At 43.5% G+C, this 16,510-nt stretch overlaps 1 long non-coding RNA gene across 1 annotated transcript in view; it reads right to left on the bottom strand.

Moving 5' to 3' along the window:
* The window catches only part of LOC137625694 (uncharacterized), a 52,662-nt gene extending 36,362 nt beyond the window's left edge, over positions 1-16,300 (bottom strand). Inside the window, exons 1-2 of the long non-coding RNA XR_011040871.1 lie at positions 16,196-16,300; positions 13,382-13,596 (exon numbers count right to left, since the gene is read on the bottom strand). This is a non-coding gene — a long non-coding RNA (uncharacterized lncRNA). The remainder of the gene's footprint in view (positions 1-13,381; positions 13,597-16,195) is intronic.
* Between the last annotated feature and the right edge of the window lie 210 nt (positions 16,301-16,510).

Genomic DNA, 16,510 nt, shown 5'->3' on the forward strand with positions numbered 1-16,510 from the left:
GACTGACACCCATCTCTTGAGGTTTGTCCAAACTTCTGGTCCCATGGGGATCAGAATGTCTGAGGGATCAAGGGCCTGATTCCAGTCAGACTCAAGTCACTCTGGGATGGGAGTTCTTCTCGTTTTGAGAAAGTTTGCGGAGATTGGTGTCTAGAATCATTCTGGGAGGGAAGTAGAGAAGACTTCCGCAGGTTTACCTTGATCACTAGATCTTGGTAAAAAGACTTCAGAAGTTCCGGTGCTAATGCAAGGTTGCCACTAAGTCTGCTAGAATAGAATCAATCTGGCGAATGTTAATCAATGGTTAACGGTTGGGTGTGGTGGTTACTGCACAGTTGGAGAGCGCTCGCAAGTACTCCCCTGTCGGTAAGCCGTTGATGAGGGTTGTCGATCGTTTGCTGATCACTTTAGTGTGATGGCGAACGGCCAGTAGCGAGAAGTATGTTGTATACATTCTGATCTAGGGAACTACGGGCAGAGGTTGACTAGTAAGTCTGAGTCATGAACTGCTGGCAAATTACCAATGATCGGTGAATCGGCGGTCTGAGCCGAGGATGGTAACTGACAGGCAGATGAAGGCTGCCTGGTCAGTCAGCAAGTGAGTTGGTAATCCGGTTTGAGAGCCCTGAGAGACAGTAGAATGGTTTAATGATAGTCAGTTGGTGATGGTAAGCCATTGATGATCAGCGATCGATCGTGGACCAGTGATCAGTGAGCTAGAGATCAGCAAGCTGACTATGGTCCCTCCTGGTTGGTCAGAGATCAGCAAGCTGGCGATTGGCTGGTCAGAGATCAGCGAGCTGAGTTCAATGATCGAAGAAAGATGAGCTGCTTGATCAGCAAGCTGATGACTGGTTATTGACTAGCAGTCGGTGATTGGAACGCTAGCAATCGGAGATCGTTAGTCATTGGAGGGACTAGAGATCAATGATCAAGGTGAGCTAGCAATTGGCGATCTGGTGATCGGCGAGCTAGCAATCAGCAAACCGTGAACTAGCCATTAGTAAACAGTGATCTAGAGATCAGTCAGTTGATGCTTTCTTGTTTGCTGATGGTGGTCTGTCAAGGAAAAAGAAACTTCAGAAGAGACAGGGACCAAGGATTCCCCGTTTTGATTCCCCTTAGAAGATGGAATCTTCGGGATCTTGAATCCTTCCGTGAAGCCTCTTTCCTCTTTTCCCGGAGGCCATGTTATGCGTTTGCACGGAGAGGAATGGGGCAATGGTGACCTGTCCAAAAAGTTTTATTCCTTTTTTCTGCCTATTGCGCCAGTGTGCAGGAGAGTACTGATGCAATGGCACACAGGATGATGCTGGTGCTTAAGTTCTGCTGAAGCCCAGTTTCCGGTGAATACGCAGAAGAGCGCTAAGAGGCAAGCGCTGGTTCTTTCTGAAGAGTTGGCGCATTGGCAAACGCAAGTGAGCAGGAGGGTACTGGATACGAGAGTGCTGGCGCGCAGTAAGGCACTGTGTAGTTTTGTGCTGTCTCCCTAGAATGTGCCGAAGCGTGACTGGTTGCGCAAGGGTGGGTGCATTGGCGAGCGCACAGAAGACTGCTTGGCGCGCGCGGAGGACCATTGGGGCACGTGCAGAAAACCATTGGCGCACAGAAAACTAATGGCGCGCGCACGGAAAACCACTGGCGCGGAGGACAGTTGGAGCGTGCGCGGGCTTGTGGAAGACCATTGGCGCCCGCGGAAAACCGTTAGCACGCATGCGCGCAGAAGACCGTTGGCGCGCATGCGCGTGGAGGACCATTTGCGAGCGCGCAAGGAAGCAATGGTGCGCATGACAATGCTTGCAGGAGGGAGCTGGTGATCCTCAGAAGAGCCCAGGACCGAAGTCCAAGGACTAACTGTAGCGTAAGGTAGCGCTGGTAGGTCGGCAGGTCGGCTGGCAGGACGACTGGGATGAGCCCTTTGGAAGGGCAAACATCCACGATGAAGACCGTAAAAGGTCAACGGAAGAGTCCACAGTCCAAGAACTAACAGCGGCGTAAGGTTGCGTTGGTAGATCGGTAGGTCAGCTGGTAGGACGATCAGGAACTGGGATGTGTCCTTTGGAAGGGTGAGCATACACTGATGGGGACCGTAAAAGGTCTGCGGAAGAGTCCAGGACCCAAATACAAAGGACTACCAGCAGCGTAAGGTTGCGTTGGTATATCAGAAGGTCAGCTGGTAGGACGATTAGGAACTGGGATGTGCCCTTTGGAAAGGTGAACATCCACTGATGGCAACCGTGAAAGGTCCATAGAAGAGTCCACGGACTAAGTTGCAGCGCAAGGTTGCGCTGGTAGGTCTACTGCTAGGATGATCAGGAACTGATGAAGCCCATGAGGGCCGGTAGACCAGCAAGCTGGCCTTAGGAGGAGTCCAGGACTGAAGTCCACGGACTAAGTTGCAGCGAAAGGTTGCACTGGTAGGTCCGCTGGTAGGATGATCAGGACGCATTATTAATAGAGGACAACTTCACACACACTGTTGAAAAAGAGAAAGCAAAAACAGATTACAGTGAACCCTCATTTATCGCGGTAGATAGGTTCCAGACGCGGGCGCGATAGGTGAAAATCCGCGAAGTAGTGACATCATATTTACCTATTTATTTAACATGTATATTCGGACTTTTAAAACCTTCCCTTGTACGTAGTACTGTTAACAAACCACCCTTTAATGTACAGAACACTTAATGCATGTACTACAGCACCCTAAACTAAAACAGGCACAAATATTAAAGGCGATTTTATATCATGCGTTTCCTAAACACCTAAAAAGCACGATAAAAAATGGCAACCAATGTTTTGTTTACGTTCATCTCTGATCATAATGAAGAAACAAACTCATTTAGTGTACACATATATGTATAGGTTAGTTTTTGCATCGATTATATTGATTATACAGTACTGTATGTTGATTTTTTTATTACCAATGTTTTAGTTTACGTATTTTTCTTAGGACTTCCAAATGAAATGTTTTTCTTTATGACGCCGCCTGAAACGACGGCGTCATAAAGTACTGTACGCTCAGTAAACAACCACGCTCAGAACAAACAAGGCATTTAACGCGCATGATGATAGTGATAAATAATGATACAGTACATACAGTATTTACAGTAAAAGCATTTACAAAATATGTTACCTTACAAATATAATTTATACAGTATTGTACGTAGAAAAGCAGGAAAACAATTTACGAGAGAGAGAGAGAGAGAGAGAGAGAGAGAGAGAGAGAGAGAGAGAGAGAGAGAGAGAGAGAGATTGTTTTACGTACGTAAATGTAAATTTTAAACAAAAAAAATATGATAGGTTACAACATGTAGACTTTTAAAACCTTCCCTTTAACTTAATGCACACAGTACATACAGTACTAAACTATAAAACAGGCACAAATACAGTTTTAGAATGTACTGTACAGTAAGAATATTAAAGTAAAAAATAAAGATTGTTACTGTACTCACCACGAAAGAAGTTGAAGAAAAACTTGAATGATGATGGCGATGAATTTGCTGCACAGTAGAAATGATGATGATGAAGCTGATGATGTGTTCTACTGTGCAGCCAGGTAGTATTTTACGTCTCTTCAGACGGAGGTGTCTTTTCCTGGGACACCTCTTCAACTTCTTCCTGGGAAACTTCTTCAATTTCTTCCGAAGGCGTACTAGCAGGAGGAACTGGCTCTTTTTTGTGAGGCTGGAAGAACATTGTGATCGGAAGTTGTTGCCGCTGCTTCTTTTTTCGATCCAAGAGCATTTTGTAGGGAGTCATGTCTTCATCGATCTTGTTGCAGAATTGCATCGAGCGAACCATATCCTCGTCCCACTCTTGCAACATTTCTTTCAACTCCTTCGCATGGTTGCAGGCCTTGGCAAGCCGTTCTAATGTTAACCCCGTTTCTTCGACATTTTCTTGGGTCTCTGCCTGGGTATCACTCTCTTCTTCACTTGCCGATTTCGTCAGGTCTTCGAGGTCTGCGTCAGTTAGGGGCTGGGAATGGCAGTCCAACAACTCGTCGACGTCTTCAGTCGTCATGTCGCCAAACCCGTCACCTCCAATTATGGCAGCCAACTGCACAGATTTGCGTATTGCAGAGTGTTGGATTTCCGACGGAGTAAATCCCTTGTCGTCGTAAACAATATCGGGCCACAACTTCTTCCAGCTCGCATTCACGGTTGCAGGTTTCATCTCTTGAAGTGCCTTCTGAATATTCTGCAGGCACGTGGCTATGGTGTACTGCCGCCAGTACGCCTTCAAGTTAAAATCTTCATCCTCGTCATCTTGGGCAGCATCCACACACGCAACGAGGTCCGCCAAGGTGTTCTTCGTGTAGAGGGCCTTGAACGCCCTGATAACCCCCTGGTCCATCGGTTGAATTAATGACGTGGTGTTGGGTGGCAGGAACTCAACCTGAATGCCCTCATGCGACAGGTCAGTTGCGTGTCCACCAGCGTTATCCATAAGGAGAAGGATCTTGAATGGCAAGCCCTTCTCTAAGAGATATTTGCTGACTTGCGGGATAAAACACTGATGGAACCAGTTGGAGGTCAGCATCTTCGTAATCCATGCTTTTTGATTATGCATCCAGTACACGGGAAGGAGATTCTTATTTTTATTTTTCAAAGCGCGAGGATTTTTCGACTTATAAATAAGCCCCGGCTTTAGCAAAAATCCAGCAGCATTGCCACACATCACGAGGGTAACGCGATCCTTGAATGCTTTAAAGCCAGAGGCTTTGGCTTCCTCTTTGAACAGGAAAGTTCGCGACGGCATTCTCTTCCTAAACAAGCCGGTCTCATCCATATTAAAGACTTGTTCCGGCTTGTATCCACCTTCGGCGATAATATTCTTGAAAGTCTGGTTCACGTAAGTTTCAGCAGCGACAGTGTCAGCGGAAGCAGACTCCCCATGCAGGGAAACGCTTTTCAGGGCGAAGCGTTTCTGAAACTTCGCGAACCATCCTTTGCTGGCGGAAAAACGTTTCTGAGGCTGGGAATCAGTGGATGTCCCTGGTTGAGGATCATCTGCATCATCATCATCTTCAGCATGGTTGCCGTCGTCGTCTTTAGGTTCCTTTGCAGCAAAATTCTCATATAAGCTCAAAGCCTTTGTTTGGATGGTGTTCGTATCCAACGCTATGTTCTTCTTCCGGCAGTCGGCAATCCACACAGCTAAAGCACCTTCCATGCGTACGATCGTTTTATTACGCGTTGTAACGACTCGCTTCGCTGATCTGCTAAAGGTGATTGCAGCCGTCTTTCTAATGTTCGCCTCGTCCTTCTTGATATAGCGAACAGTAGATTCGTTGATGCCAAAATGGCGGCCAGCGGCCGCGTAACTTCTACCATCTTTTAACATGTCGAGAAGTGTAACCTTCTCAGCTATCGTCATCATCCTTCGGTGGCGTTTAGGCTCACTACCAGCCTTAAGAGAAGCAGAACGCTTGGGAGCCATTACAGTAGGATTTACAGTAACAAAAAGTTCAACTTAAAAAAGTCGCACACAGCACAGATTCACAAACTTAAGAACGTCTACTCAGCGATACGCGGTAACAGAGAGTGGACGATCCAGCCCCGCGAGAACCTAGATGCTGCGGGTAGGAGATGATGGCAAAACACCAATCACAGGCTAGATAACAAAACTTGCGTTCTGATTTGTCATCTATCAGCGCTTGAACCAATCACAACCCGTCTTACAGTACTATGATGCGTAGGTTACCAACTCATAGAAGATGCCCCGCGCATACCGAACGTACGTAGATTAAGTACATACCGTAATAATAATAAATAATGATAATACAGTACAGTACTGTAATAATAATAATAATGATAATAATAATAACAATAATAATTTTATTAACAACAACAACAATAATAATAATAATAACAATAATAATAATACAGCTTTACGTACGCTATTTTACGCTTTTGTTGTAGGATGTGTGTCTCTCTCTCTCTCTCTCTCTCTCTCTCTCTCTCTCTCTCTCTCTCTCTCTCTCTCTCTCTCTCTCTCTCGTACGCTTATTCGAAATGTGATTTTTGCAACAAAGAATATTATTGGATGCAGTACTACGTACGTATACATACAAAAGATTCATGGAAAAGAAGCACATCCATTACATTTGTAGTACAGTAGTAGCCAACAGCAGCCTTACACCATTCTAATATGGTATGACTGCATCTGATTTGCGTTTCATGTTCGATTTAATTTTACTACGTACTGTATACAGTACTGAATTATCGTATGATCTCATTCTCTTTTCGTGTTTTATTTCTTTCTGTGCTGAATTATATATCATATGTAATACAATGAACAATCAGTAAGAACAGATATTACTAATTACAGTATTAATGGAAATACAGGTAACAAAATATCGTATTTGGTTGTCTTCAGATTTCGCGGTATTTTCGAATTTTCCGGAAAATCCGCGATATGTATATATATATGGGTTATGGGAAAACCCCGCGAAGTGGTGAATCCGCGATTGTCGAACAGCGAAGTAGCGAGGGTTCATTGTAATGGCAGTCAAGTGAGGGTGAGAGCAGACACGTCTGTTCATCACCCGAGCCAAAAGCAAAGTGAAGTATTCACAGGTGTGTGAAGGGGGGGGAGGGGGGGGGTTTAGCAAGCTACCCCTCCCTACCCCCCAGCTAACTAGCGGTGGGGTAGTAAACCCTCGTTAAAATTCTAATGGATCGTCATTTCAGCTACGCCGAAGTAATAACCCATATTAAATAGCGTGGTTTGTATTTCAGTTACGGAACAAAGCCTGGTATGTATTTTAGTTATGGAACAAACAGTACAGTAGTTAACCCCTTGGGTGAAGAAGAATTATTTGGTAATCTCAGTGTTGTCAGGTGTATGAGGACAGAGGAGAATCTGTGTATGTGTAGGCAGAGGGAAAGTGAACCGTAACTAAAGAGAAGGATCTAATGTACTGTCTGGCCAGTCAACGGTAATATGTTATTTTTATTACTAAAATAAATTTTTGAATATACTTACCCGATGATCATGTAGCTGTCAACTCTGTTGCCCGACAGAAATCTACGGTCGGGATACGCCAGCGATCGCTATACAGGTGGGGGTGTACACAACAGCGCCATCTGTGGTCAGGTACTCCAGTACTTCTTGTCAACAAGACCTCAATTTTCTCCTCGGTCCACTGGTTCTCTATGGGGAGGAAGGGCGGATCATTTTAATCATGATCATCGGGTAAGTATATTCAAAAATTTATTTTAGTAATAAAAATAACATTTTTCAATATTAATCTTACCCGATGATCATGTAGCTGATTCACACCCAGGGTGGTGGGTGGAGACCAGTATACATGTTAACAAAGAAGCTAAGTATCCCGTATTTCATTTTTATTAGTTATTCAAAATAACAATAAAAATAAATAAGTACCTGGTAAGGAAGTCGACTTGAACCATTACTCTGCCTTTAATAAGTACGTCTTCCTTACTGAGCGTAGCGGTCCTCTTAGGATGCTGAACGACTCTTAGGTGGCTGAAGTATAAAGGGCTGCAACCCATACTAAAGGACCTCATCACAACCTCTAACCTCGGCGCTTCTCAAGAAAGAATTGACCACCCGCCAAATCAACAAGGATGCGGAAGGCTTCTTAGCCGACCGTACAACCCATAAAAAGTATTCAAGAGAAAGGTTAAAAAGGTTATGGAATTAAGGGAATGTAGTGGGTGAGCCCTCACCTACTACTGCACTCGCTGCTACGAATGGTCCCAGGGTGTAGCAGTTCTCGTAAAGAGACTGGACATCTTTGAGATAGAATGATGCGAACACTGACTTGCTTCTCCAATAGGTTGCATCCATAACACTCTGCAGAGAACGGTTCTGTTTGAAGGCCACTGAAGTAGCCACAGCTCTCACTTCATGTGTCCTTACCTTCAGCAAAGCAAGGTCTTTTTCCTTCAGATGAGAATGTGCTTCCCTAATCAGAAGCCTGATGTAGTAAGAAACTGAGTTCTTAGACATTGGAAGAGAAGGCTTCTTGATAGCACACCATAAGGCTTCTGATTGTCCTCGTAAAGGTTTTGACCTTTTTAGATAGTACCTAAGAGCTCTAACTGGGCAAAGTACTCTCTCCAGTTCGTTCCCCACCAAGTTGGACAGGCTTGGGATCTCGAACGACTTAGGCCAAGGACGTGAAGGAAGCTCGTTTTTAGCAAAAAACCGAGCTGCAAGGAACATGTAGCCGTTTCAGATGTGAAAACTATGTTCCTGCTGAAGGCGTGGATCTCACTTACTCTTTTAGCTGTTGCCAAGCACACGAGGAAAAGAGTTTTTAATGTGAGGTCCTTAAAAGAGGCTGATTGGAGAGGTTCAAATCTTGATGACCTAAGGAACCTTAGGACCACGTCTAGATTCCAGCCTGGAGTGGACAACCGACGTTCCTTTGAGGTCTCAAAAGACCTAAGGAGGTCCTGTAGATCTTTGTTGGTGGAAAGATCCAAGCCTCTGTGGCGGAAAACCGCTGCCAACATACTTCTGTAACCCTTGATCGTAGGAGCTGAAAGGGATCTTACGTTCCTTAGATGTAACAGGAAGTCAGCAATCTGGGTTACAGTGGTACTGGTTGAGGAAACTGCATTGGCCTTGCACCAGCTTCGGAAGACTTCCCATTTAGACTGATAGACTCTGAGAGTGGATGTCCTCCTTGCTCTGGCAATCGCTCTGGCTGCCTCCTTCGAAAAGCCTCTAGCTCTTGAGAGTCTTTCGATAGTCTGAAGGCAGTCAGACGAAGAGCGTGGAGGTTTGGGTGTACCTTCTTTACGTGAGGTTGACGTAGAAGGTCCACTCTTAGAGGAAGAATCCTGGGAATGTCGACCAGCCATTGCAGTACCTCTGTGAACCATTCTCTCGCGGGCCAGAGGGGAGCAACCAACGTCAGCCGTGTCCCTTTGTGAGAGGCGAACTTCTGAAGTACCCTGTTGACAATCTTGAACGGCGGGAATGCATACAGGTCGAGATGGGACCAATCCAGCAGAAAAGCATCCACGTGAACTGCTGCTGGGTCTGGAATCGGAGAACAATACAACGGGAGCCTCTAGGTCATCGAGGAAGCGAACAGATCTATGGTTGGCTGACCCCACAGGCCCCAAAGTCTGCTGTAAACATTCTTGTGAAGGGTCCACTCTGTGGGGATGACCTGACCCTTCCGGCTGAGGCGATCTGCCATGACATTCATATCGCCCTGAATGAACCTCGTTCCCAGCGTGAGCTTTCGATCTTTTGACCAGATGAGGAGGTCCCTTGCGATCTAGAACAACTTCCTCGAATGAGTCCCTCCCTGCTTGGAGATGTAAGCCAAGGCTGTGGTGTTGTCGGAGTCCACCTCCACCACCTTGTTTAGCTGGAGGGACTTGATGTTTATCAAGGCCAGATGAACCGCCAACAACTCCTTGCAATTGATGTGAAGTGTCCTTTGCTCCTGATTCCATGTTCCCGAGCATTCCTGTCCGTCCAATGTCGCACCCCAGCCCGTGTCTGATGCGTCCGAGAAGAGACGGCGGTCGGGGTTCTGAACAGCCAAAGGTAGACCTTCCTTGAGAAGAAAGCTGTTCTTCCACCACGTTAGAGTAGACCTCATCTCTTCGGAAACAGGAACTGAGACCGTCTCTAGCGTCATGTCCTTTATCCAGTGAGCAGCTAGATGATACTGAAGGGGGCGGAGGTGGAGTCTCCCTAACTTGATGAACAGGGCCAGCGATGAAAGTGTCCCTGTTAGACTCATCCACTGCCTGACTGAGCATCGATTCCTTCTCAGCATGCTCTGGATGCATTCTAGGGCTTGGTTGATCCTTGGGGCCGACGGAAAAGCCCGAAAAAACTCGACTCTGAATCTCCATACCCAGGTAGACAAAGGTCTGGGATGGGACGAGCTGGGACTTCTCTAAATTGACCAGGAGGCCCAGTTCCTTGGTCAGATCCATAGTCCATCTGAGATTCTCCAGACAGCGACGACTTGTGGGAGCTCTTAAAAGCCAGTCGTCTGATGGAGCCGGACACAAGATCATGGTACTGCTGCACAGTCTGTGAACTGTCAACCATGGGGAAGCGAGGAAGTACAGCGACAACCCGAAACTGTCTAGACTGTCTGGGTAGTACAGACAACTCTTTATCGGGTTGCTGAGGTTGCCGCACCGCGTCACAACAAGTCACCTCTGCTGGTTGTTGAACGTCTTCCCAGTGACACACTGACTCCGTAAAAAGAAATCCTCTATCAAGGACTAAGCTTGGACTGCATGTCTTGCAACAAAGCTCAAGGTCTATGGGAGCAGGTGTGGCAACAGACGGGGTTAGCGACTGAAGCGGAACCATTTACCCTCCCTGGAAGCATGTTATGCTTAAATAAAAGTCCATAGGAGGCTAAGCAGCTTAAGGCTCCTCTCCAAATGACAGAGTCCTCAAGGGAATATCAGAAGGAGGGAGAACAGCACTTTCTCATCTACAGGAACCATATCCGAGAAAAGCTAAGTTCTCTCAGTGAGGGTAAGCCTCAACTCCTGCCTGACTAGTTTGCTGCTGGCGAGTGGCGGTAACCACAGTGTGTTGCGGAGGCTGACACACCGTGTCAAAACACGGCAGCTTGTGATAGCTCCCGCACGGCAACGGAGTGCTCTGTGTGTGGGAGTCATCAAACATCTGGCAGGGTTGACTGTGCATGGGTGGAGGAGCTCTCACAACAAGAGTGTGAGAGCATGAAGCCATGCCGGGCGCACAACCGTAGGAGGTGTGGGAGGGGCTGCGGTGGGTTGAGGAGCATGCGGTATGGTATGCAGAGCATGCTGTAAGGTATGCAGAGCATGCTGTAAGGTATGCAGAGCATGCTGTAAGGTATGCAGAGCATGCTGTAAGGTATGCAGAGCATGCTGTAAGGAATGCAGAGCATGCTGTAAGGTATGCAGAGCATGCGGTATGGTATGCAGAGCATGAGGTAAGGCATGCGGCTCATGCTGCATGGTATGCGGCTCATGCTGCATGGTATGCGGCTCATGCTGCATGGTATGCGGCTCATGCTGCATGGTATGCGGCTCATGCTGCATGGCATGCGGCTCATGCTGCATGGCATGCGGCTCATGCTGGTGTGGGAGCAGGCAGCCGCAGTATCTGCTGAGCGCACAACCTCGGCGGGTTGTAGGTAAACAGGCTGCATTGTCAACCTTCCAGCATGATACTCCTGTATGAAGGAGCAAGCTGAGACTGTAAAGTCTGCAGCATGGACCACTAGGGTCTATGAAAGACAACAACAAACGGGCTACTGTCCGTTGTGACTGAGGGTCTAAAACAGCTGGTGCGGCAACAGACGGAGTTACTGCCTGTTGCGGTACCACCTAGCCTCTCTTAGGAGGTGTGCAGTTGTCGTACTGCAGCGAGTCCGAACTGACCCAGTGGCTAAACCTAGGCCGTTGGACTTGCGCGGAAGGGACCGACTTGCACTTAAAAGCTGCAAGATTTGGTCCATGGTTTCTGCGAGAAACCTCTTCCGCAGACGAGGAATAAATGGGCTCTCTCGTCTTTGTGTGGGTGGGGTGATCACGTCGGCAACGTGTGTAGATACACCCGAAACCACAGAGGGAAACGTCTGTTCGTCGATCAAGGCCTGAGGAACCCATAAGTCCTTCGACATTACTTCTCCCCCGGGCTTGGGAGCTTGTAAGAGGTCCCAGACTAGGTGAACCACTGGCACGAACAGACGAACCCTCGAACGCAACACTGTAACTTTGCGCATATCACTTTATCACTTTTGATTTTCTGTTTGCACTTATTTCACTGAACTCGAAACTTTAAGTGGTTTGTACCTGAAACACGCAATCCTATCCTTCATTAAAAGGTAGTAATTGCGAAAACAGTATTACAATGTAACAGAAAAACATAATGAAAGATAAAGAATTCAGTGGCTGGAAAAGAGACTAAACACTAGATCAAATAAACTACGTTTAAAATCTCTCACCGCATAAAGCCTGGGAACAAGAATAAAACTCTAGAAACGTTTTACCTTCTTCCCCTCTATCGACTAGGGAGAAGAGCAAAAAACGAGAACAACGTTACCCGCTTGAACGAAACGTTTATCCTCCTCTCTCTCCCTCTCTCTCTCTCTCTAGACTTAGAACCTGAGAGATGAGCCCAATTATATATATCGTTAACTGAAAGGTTTCCCAAATAAAAAGCTCCTTTATTAGAATTAAAACCATTTAAGCTAAGAAAGAATGAACGAAACGCTAGAATCGGTTTACTCTTACTGCAACGTGAAACCGTGAATACTCTCTCTCTATCGTAACGATAGAGCACAAGTTGAACGTTCTGAACGTCAACAACTGCGGAGACTAAACAAAACGTTAGTTCAACTTTGAAAACAGTACGAGACTTATCAAAGAAATTCTTTCAAAAACATAAAATTAAAATAGCATAAATTCTTAACAGGAAAAACGATATGACGGGCTCAATGTTAATTAACTTCGGTTCCAAGTAAGGACCGCCTACTATTAGGAAAGGTCGCATAAAAACAAACATAAAAATTAATTTTTATAAGTTTATAATAAATGGAAAGTTAATCGAAGAGGCCTATAAATGGCGGAGAGATATAAAATAAATCTATAACTTTGTTAAGCAAAATTACCAAAAACCTAAACACACTTCCGTCTAAGGGAAGGGTGGGTCATAAAAAGTGAAAGAGAGTCTATACTCTCTTCGACACCAACACTTCCGTCTAAGGGAAGGGTCAGCCATTTAAAAGTGAAAGAGAGTCCATACTCTCTTCGTCACCATAATTAAATCAAAGTAATTCCAAAAGCTTGCTAAGCTAATGATAAAGCTTCCTGAATAGCGAAGGCTAAACTCTAGAGCAAATACATCACCAAATCGTGAACAATAACTCCAGAATCAACAGCGTATCCAAGTAGGTCTAGCCGGTGGCACGACAGAGGAAAAATTGAGGTCTTGTTGACAAGAAGTACTGGAGTACCTGACCACAGATGGCGCTGTTGTGTACACCCCCACCTGTATAGCGATCGCTGGCGTATCCCGACCGTAGATTTCTGTCGGGCAACAGAGTTGACAGCTACATGATCATCGGGTAAGATTAATATTGAAAAAGATGGAATAGTGTGCCTGAATGTACTCTAAAGCAAGAGAACTCTAACCGAAGACAGGAGAACTCTTAACCCAAGGTAGTGGAAGACCATGGTACAGAGGGTATAGCACTACCCAAGACTAGAGAGCAATGGTTTGATTTTGGAGTGCCTTTCTCCTAGAAGAGCTGTTTACCATAGCTAAAGAGTCTCCTCTACCCTTACCAAGAGGAAAGTAGCCATTGTACATAAGCTGACAAAAGCAATCACTTTCAGGTATCCTATCCTACACCTAGATCACTCACCCATATCTACATTTTGACAAACAGCACGACAGTATATTCGTACTGTATGTAATAAGAGTTAAGTAATGACGCAGTTAGATAAGACAATGTCGGCAGTCCCCATAGGGCAGGGGGCCATCATAAGCAATCACATTTGTCTTCCCAGCCGTGAGTCGCTGTAGGTGGCATGTCTTCTCTTATCGCAGGGTACAAAAACGGACGTCTGCATCAAGAGCCTGAAATAGTCAATATCTGATAATATTTTGGAATAATTGCATCACTTTTAGGAATAAATCATTTCTAGGTGCTTTAAATACAGTACTGTATAGTTTACATAATTGTCATAAGGTATTTGGTGAAATAGTGACAGAATTACTTTCAAAATTCTAATATTTACTTATCTTTATTTTCAATATTATAATGTTAGTGTACAGTGAACCCTCGTTTATCGCGGTAGATAGGTTCCAGTCGCGGCCGCGATAGGTGAAAATCCGCGAAGTAGTGACACCATATTTACCTATTTATTCAACATGTATATTCAGACTTTTAAAACCTTCCCTTGTACGTAGTACTGTTAACAAACTACCCTTTAATGTACAAAACACTTAATGCATGTACTACAGTACCCTAAACTAAAACAGGCACAAATATTAAAGGTGATTTTATATCATGCATTTCCTAAACACGCTAAAAAGCACGATAAAAAATGGCAACCAATGTTTTGTTTACATTTATCTCTGATCATAATGAAGAAACAAACTGGAGGTAGAGCTTTGCTTATTACCCAGACATATTTCCCATACTTTTCCCTTAGAACTACATCACATCTTCCTACTTTAGATATATATATATATATATATATATATATATATATATATATATATATATATATATATATATATATATGTATACACATATACATACCTACATATATACATAAATACATGCATACATATATATATATATATATATATTACTGTATATATATATGGGTTATGGAAAAAATCCGCGAAGTGGTGAATCCGCGATGGTCGAACCGCGAAGTAGCGAGGGTTCACTGTATTGCCATATCATTATTCTTATTATTATTATTATTATTATTATTATTATCAATAAAGTACTTCAGTAAAAGACCCTATTTATGTCTATTTGAATAAATGAATGATTGATAATTATTTGGCATCATACGTGAATTGGACATTTTCTCGACCTTTGACCTTGACCTTCCAAAATTTAATCATTTTGAGCTTTTTACATAAGTTAATCCCTGAAAGTTTCATTACTCTACAATTCAAATAGTGGCCAGGAAGTTGTTCATAAATACATACACAAATTACAAACACAACCAGCGGGTAAAACATAACCTCTTTCCAACTTCGTTGGCGGAGGTAATAATGGGGTGAATACATACTTAATAAAAGGGGGAGTGAGAGTTGTAGCTTTGCACTCCAGCGTCGTTTAAAACATCCGACTCGGCTTCTGATTTCCATTAACATGCACGTTAATATTTTAACTTGTCGTTATTAACAATATAAAAAAAAGTGCTTCAATTAAATCGTACATTACATCGAGAACAAGGGGACTTTGCATATCACCGGCCAGTTCCTCCCGCGTTTATAGTAAATGGACACCAACTAACCCAAACTTCCACCACCTAACCTAACCTACGAGCCGTGTCCTTACCTACTTACCTAACAGGGGAGGGGGACAGCAACCCCATGCGAACACCCTTACACTGGCCGCTATCATACATACGAACAGAGATTAATTAACCAACAGGTTTATTATTATTATTATTAGTAATAGTAGTAGTATATGCTCAGCTACAACCCTAGTTGAAAAAGCACAATGCTATAAGCCCAGGGGCTCCAACAGGGAAAAAGAGCCCAGTGAGGAAAGGAAACAGGGAAATATTAAATTTTTTTGATATTTATACTGTTTGAAAAATTAGAGCCCTTTTTAGTAAGATATGACTGAAAAACCACATTTTAAAAAGGAAATAAATACAAAAATAACAATTTAACCTAACCTATTAGCCATATCCTTACAATTATACCTATCAGGTGGGCGCTTTTAACTGCCGTATCCCTCTGCCTAAATTGGAGTTTGTTTCATTTATAGTATTTAAGATAAAGATTAAACATTTTTGTCATTAAAATGATTAATTTAATAAGATTCATTTAATTGTGAGATTTAAAATGTCCCAATATTGTGTTATATACTAAAAATGATTTTATCTAGGGTGGAATATGAAGTGAATAGGGGATTTAAACCAATATTAAATATAAAAAAAAAATAGATAAATATATATAAAACAAGATAATGAATAGGAAATATATATATAGTTCATATATCTAACTAAAAATAATATATAATTAGAAATACAGATTAAAAGGCAAAATTTAATATTGTTTAATGTCTTCGAAAATTAAACTTTAGTCTTTGGACATTTTAAGTAAGTTTTAATAATAATTACCTTACATATTAAAGGCAGTCTTTTCCCAGATTAAGGATAGGTAAGGTAACAGTAGGTAAGATTTGGGTGGGTAAAGTGAGGTTAGGTATTACAATAGTAGTGTCATTTGTAAATCTTGTTTTCGTCATTAGGTTTGTTTCTGCATTATTGCATTTTCTAATCATATTAAGAATCCAAGATACGTCTTTTGTGAACCTCTACTGCTAAATCTACTCTGGGGATAGTCCACTCTGGCAGGAAATGAATAACCTCCAAACAAATATAAGGCTAGGCTATAAAATACATAAAGGCTAGTCACACAAAAAATACCGCATCAACTGTTAAAATATTAGAATATCAATGAAGTTATAGCATATTACCTTCACAGTAATGGGAAAAAGAAGAGTTGCACGGCAGAGTTCAATATATATGGCAGTTCCTTGTTGCAATGGGGTAATGAGTGACCGATGGGAGGCACAGTGTTGCCAGTGGGGCGTCTAAAACTCCCCAAAACTCGTGATAAAAAATCCCCAAAACAACCTAAATATCCCCATGTCCACGAATATATTTTCTTCTGATCCTGTAGGATATACGAAATCTGTATAGAAATTACCCAACTTACTACATGTAAGTGCACGGAAACTAATTGCAACAATATAAAGGTTTAATCATCTCTGTCTCTTCATAGAAATTTA

Source organism: Palaemon carinicauda, chromosome 32 (genome assembly GCF_036898095.1).
Source record: "Palaemon carinicauda isolate YSFRI2023 chromosome 32, ASM3689809v2, whole genome shotgun sequence".
NCBI classification, from domain to species: domain Eukaryota; kingdom Metazoa; phylum Arthropoda; class Malacostraca; order Decapoda; family Palaemonidae; genus Palaemon; species Palaemon carinicauda.